Genomic DNA, 6193 nt, shown 5'->3' on the forward strand with positions numbered 1-6193 from the left:
GAGATTCTCGTGTAAGCCGCCGTAGGCGTGTAACCCCAAACTCTTGATATAGTGAGATTGTTGCCGGCTGGTGCCCGTGGTTTTTCCCCTTCACATTGGAGGGGTTTTCCACGTAAATCGTGTGTCTCCTTGCGGTTTGATTCTTTACTTCATATTCCATACGCCGTTCGTTCATAACAAGTGGTACCAGAGCTTTGGTTGCTGTTTGGATTTCATGTCGACGTCGATGAAGTTTGATCTACCGCTGCTGAACTACGACACGCGGTTCTCGCTATGGCAAGTCAAGATGAGGGGAATTCTGGCGCAAACTCACGATTATGATGAGGCGCTGGATAGCTTCGGGAAGAAGACGAAGACCGCATGGACTCCAGAAGAGATCCGCAAGGATCAGAAGGCTCTCGCCTTAATACAGTTGCATCTTCATAATGATATTCTGCAGGAGTGTCTGAAAGAAAAAACTGCTGCAGAACTATGGCTGAAACTGGAATCGATCTGTATGTCCAAGGATCTAACCAGTAAGATGCAGATGAAGATGAAGCTATTCACCTTGAAGATGAAGGAGGAAGATTCAGTGATGAGCCACATCGCTGAGTTCAAGAAGATCGTCGCCGATCTAGTATCAATGGAGGTGAAGTATGATGATGAGGACTTAGGTCTTTTACTGTTATGTTCTCTGCCAACTTCGTATGCAAATTTTCGTGACACTATACTCTTGAGCCGTGATGAACTAACCTTAAAGGAAGTTTATGAGGCTCTCCAATCAAGGGAGAAGATGAGAGGTATGGTGCAGAATGACAGGACGTCGTCCTCCAGGGGCGATGCTTTGCTCGTGAGAGGCAGAACTGATAACAGATCCTCCAATGATGATGGAAGGAAAAATTATGAAAGGAGAGGCCGTTCAAAGTCCAAGCCGCATGGTAACAAAAAATTCTGTGTTTATTGCAAGCTAACAAATCATAATGTTGAGGATTGCAGAAAAGTACAGAATAAGGAGAAGAAGAAAACCAAGTCGGCTGGTAAGGTCTCTGTTGCTGCTGCCGTGTCTGATGAAGAATCTGGAGATAGTCTGGTGGTATTTGCCGGTTGTGTTGCTGGTCATGATGAGTGGATTCTTGATTCCGCATGTTCATTTCATATTAGCATTAACAGAAATTGGTTTAGCTCTTATAAGTCTATGCCGAAAGGAGATGTTGTGCGGATGGGAGATAATACCCCGTGTGATATTGAGGGGATTGGTTCTGTTCAGATCAAGACTCATGATGGCATGACACGCACTCTGAAAAACGTCAGGTACATACCAGGGATGTCCAGAAATCTTATTTCATTGAGCACGCTTGATGCAAAAGGCTACAAATATTCTGGTTCGGATGGTGTTCTGAAGGTATCGAAAGGTAATCTTGTCTGCTTAAAGGGTGATCTCAATTCTGCAAAGTTATATGTCCTTAGAGGGTGTACATTAGCTGGTTCTGATTCCGCTGTTGCTGCTGTTACAAATGAGGAACCTAGTAAAACTAACCTTTGGCATATGCGTCTGGGACATATGAGTCACCATGGTATGACCGAATTGATGAGAAGAAACCTACTGGATGGCTGCACTTCGAGTCAAATGAAGTTTTGTGAGCACTGTATTTTCGGGAAGCATAAAAGGGTACGTTTCAATACTTCTGTTCACACCACAAAAGGTACTCTTGACTATATTCATGCTGACTTATGGGGGCCTTCCCGTAAGCCTTCGCTTGGTGGTGCTCGTTACATGCTCACAATTATTGATGATTACTCTAGAAGAGTATGGCCTTATTTTCTGAAACAGAAAGATGATACCTTTGCCGCTTTTAAGGACTGGAAGGTCATGATTGAAAGGCAAACTGAAAGGAAGGTGAAATTGCTTCGCACTGATAATGGTGGAGAATTTTGTTCGCGTGAATTTAATGATTATTGCAGATCAGAAGGCATTATAAGGCATCACACCATACCCCATACTCCACAACAGAATGGTGTGGCCGAACGCATGAACCGATCCATCATATCCAAGGCCCGTTGCATGCTGTCTAATGCCAGGATGAGCAAGCGTTTTTGGGCTGAAGCTGCTAATACAGCCTGTTACTTGATCAACAGGTCGCCTTCTATTCCACTAAATAAAAGAACTCCCATTGAGGTATGGTCTGGAACGCCTGCTGATTACTCACAGTTGAAAGTGTTTGGCTGCACTGCATATGCTCATGTTGATAATGGAAAATTGGAGCCTAGAGCTGTTAAATGTCTTTTCCTTGGTTATGGTTCGGGTGTCAAAGGCTATAAATTGTGGAACCCGGAAACAGGAAAGACCTTTCTGAGCAGAAGTGTTATTTTCAATGAATCTGTGATGTTTACCGATAGCTTGCCCTCCGATCAAGTTCCAGACAAAGACCTGCAGCGTATGCGCATGCAGGTGGAGCAAGCTCGCGAGGGGTCGGATGCGCCAGACCCCTTGACTCCGGGGCCGGCTGAAGTTGCTGCGCCAGACCCCTTGGCTTCGGGGTCGGTTGATTCTCAGGCGCCAGACCCCTTGGCTCCGGGGTCGGATGTTGCTGATGCGCCAGACCCCTCAGGCTCGGGGTCGGCTGATGCTCATGATGATGTCCAGCAAACTCCAGAGGAGGATCTACCCATTGCTAAACGCAAGTCCAAAAGGACTGTTGTCCCTCCTAACCGTCTTATTGAAGAATGTAATTTGTCTTACCATGCTTTGAGTTGTGCTGAACAGGTGGAGAATGTTCATGAGCCAGCAACCTATAAAGAAGCTATTCATTGTGATGATACTGAAAACTGGATTTCGGCTATGCATGAGGAGATGCAATCTCTTGAGAAGAACAGTACATGGGAACTTGTACCTTTGCCTAAGAATAAGAAGGCCATCCGCTGCAAATGGATCTTCAAAAGAAAGGAGGGTTTATCTCCCAGTGAGCCTCCAAAGTATAAGGCAAGGTTAGTTGCTAAAGGCTACAGCCAAATTCCGGGTGTCGACTACAATGATGTTTTCTCTCCAGTGGTAAAACACAGTTCAATCCGCACTTTCCTTAGTGTTGTTGCTTCACATGATCTTGAGCTTGAGCAGTTAGATGTGAAGACTGCGTTTTTGCATGGAGAGCTCGAGGAGGACATATACATGGACCAACCAGAAGGTTTCATAGTGCCTGGCAAGGAGAAATATGTGTGCAAGTTGAAGAGATCCTTGTATGGTTTGAAACAGTCCCCTCGACAGTGGAACAAGAGGTTTGATTCATTTATGTTATCACACAGTTTTAAAAGATCTAAGTATGATAGCTGTGTTTATATCAAGCATGTTAATGGATCACCTATATACTTGCTAATATACGTTGATGATATGCTGATTGCGGCCAAGAGCAAGACTGAAATAAATAAGTTAAAGAAGCTATTGAGTAGCGGCTTTGATATGAAAGATCTTGGTAGTGCTAAGAAAATTCTTGGTATGGAAATTAGTAGAGACCGAAATTCTGGTTTGCTATTTCTTAGTCAACAGAATTATATCAAGAAAGTTCTTCAGCGTTTCAACATGCAAGATGCTAAGGCTGTAAGTACTCCTATTGCACCTCACTTCAAGTTGTCAACTGCTCAGTGTCCTAGTACAGATGCAGAGGTCAAAGACATGTCAAAGGTTCCTTATTCTAGTGTTGTTGGGTCTTTAATGTATGCCATGGTTTGCTCTCGCCCAGATTTGTCATATGCTATGAGTCTTGTCAGTAGATATATGTCTAATCCCGGCAAAGAACATTGGAGGGCAGTTCAGTGGATTTTAAGATACCTCAAAGGCACAGCAAATTCCTGTTTAAAGTTTGGAAGAACTAATGAAGGTCTTGTTGACTATGTGGACTCAGATTATGCTGCTGATCTGGACAGGCGCAGATCACTCACAGGCCATGTGTTTACTGTTGGCAGTTGTGCTGTGAGTTGGAAGGCTACTTTACAGTCAGTTGTTGCTTTGTCTACTACTGAAGCAGAATACATGGCGATTTGTGAAGCATGCAAAGAACTGATTTGGCTGAAAGGTTTGTACGCCGAGCTTTGTGGAGTTGAAGCTTGCATAAGTTTGCACTGTGACAGCCAAAGTGCAATTTACCTCACTAAAGATCAAATGTTCCATGAAAGAACTAAGCACATTGACATCAAGTATCATTTTGTGCGTGATGTGATCGAAGAAGGTAAGCTGAAGGTATGCAAGATCAGTACTCATGATAATCCTGCTGATATGATGACAAAGCCTGTTCCTGTTACTAAGTTTGAGCTGTGCTCGGGCTTAGTCGGTCTAATTGGATAGTCCAAGAGACTATTGTTGGCACCAGTGGTTTTCTTGTCTTTTGTTCTATTCAGGATGAAGGGTTGATGATACAAGATGAATTTGTCTCAAGGTGGAGTTTGTTGGAGTTGTTCCAAATTCACTCCAGGATAAAGGCCGACCTTCCCGACCCTTGATACTCAGGGTCGGGCGAGGCGGAGGATCTCCCGACCCCGGGACTCGGGGCCGGGCGAGGCGGAGCGTCTTCCGACCCCTGGACTTTGGGGTCGGGCGAGTCGGAGCATCTCCCGACCCCAGGACTCGGGGTCGGGCGAATCGGTGAACGACCCTCAAGGGGTCAGGCGCATCCGACCCCAGGCTTGAGGTCGGACGAAGTGAAGTCCCAGGCGCACCCGACTCCTGGACGAAGAGGACTCAAGGTCGGACGAGGAGGAGTTCCATCCTCGCACGAGACCAAGAGTCCGTACCGCTCAATACCCCCTGTCTGGGTGTCGGTACTATATATATACTAGCACCCTTGCTAGGGTTTTGTACCGAGAAAGAAGAGAGACAGAGAGATTCTCGTGTAAGCCGCCGTAGGCGTGTAACCCCAAACTCTTGATATAGTGAGATTGTTGCCGGCTGGTGCCCGTGGTTTTTCCCCTTCACATTGGAGGGGTTTTCCACGTAAATCGTGTGTCTCCTTGCGGTTTGATTCTTTACTTCATATTCCATACGCCGTTCGTTCATAACAGCCAAAACCTAGGTGCTCACCGCAGAGAACCATGGGGGATTTCCTGGAACCGATCTTGGAAAAAGTTCGTTCTTCATTACCTCCTGCAGATACCCAGCAAAGTGTGCGCAGTTCAGATCCTGAATTCCAGCCAGTTCAACATTCAAAAGCATCAGTGGTTGGGCCTTCAACTGGACTAGGATTTGAGTCAGGCTCCTACTCAAGCTGGGCCCGACGTAACCCTGGCCTAGCTTCCCTATGCAGGCGGCTAACACAGAGACCACGCATTGTGCAAGTCTCGTACGTGCAAGTGCTCATGGCAGGGCGATCTGCGGCGGCTCGTGGAGCGGGTGGAGAGATCAGCGCCCTGGCCGGAATTATGGCGGCCAATTTTGAGCGGCTCGCGGCCAAGGTCGGCCTCCCAGGCCTTACGGCGGGTGTCGAGGCCGTGATCAGGGAGGCCGGGATTTGGATCACGGAGGATGAGATCACAACTCTGGATTGGTTCGTGGAGGACGTACTGTTGGAGCACAAGGTTCTGGTAATAAGATGGACTCCAACGCGGGCAAAGCACCAATGGAGGAGCACAACAGACAGGCTAAGGAGAAGGGGGAGGGGTCGTTGACAGGGAAGCACAAGGGAACAAAGATGGCTGGTGAACCTGCTCCGAGAAAGAAGAAGAAGTTCGTCCTCTGCTGCGAGATATGTGAGGATGAACACTTTACCTCTCAGTGCCCACTTTTACATGGTCCTAAACCATCAGCCACGTATTGTGGTCTTGCTGGCGACAGACTTGGGTTTTTTCACATTCCATACACTTCGGCTACAAAAGCTCCCTGCAAAGTTGCTGCTACTGCATTGATCAAGATCGTTGAAGGTAATTTGCCGGCTGATTTGGTTAAGACAGAACTTGCAAGGGCGATCCCGGTCAACTGGGATTGGGTGGTCGGGGAACATGGCAATAACACATATATTGTGCCATTCTCGTGCCAAGTTGAGCTTCAGAGAATGATTAGCATGAAGCGTCTCCGAACTGATAATAATGAGGGAGTGATGCTATTCGAAGAATGGAACAATGAGATCAAACCTAAGCAAAAGCTGCAGAAGGTATGGGTTCATGTGTACGGTGTTCCGTACGAGATCAGGTCCTTTTTACCTCTCTGGGCTGTAGGCTCTATTCTTGGTGC

The sequence above is a fragment of the Setaria italica genome, chromosome IX (genome assembly GCF_000263155.2).
Source record: "Setaria italica strain Yugu1 chromosome IX, Setaria_italica_v2.0, whole genome shotgun sequence".
NCBI lineage: Eukaryota > Viridiplantae > Streptophyta > Magnoliopsida > Poales > Poaceae > Setaria > Setaria italica.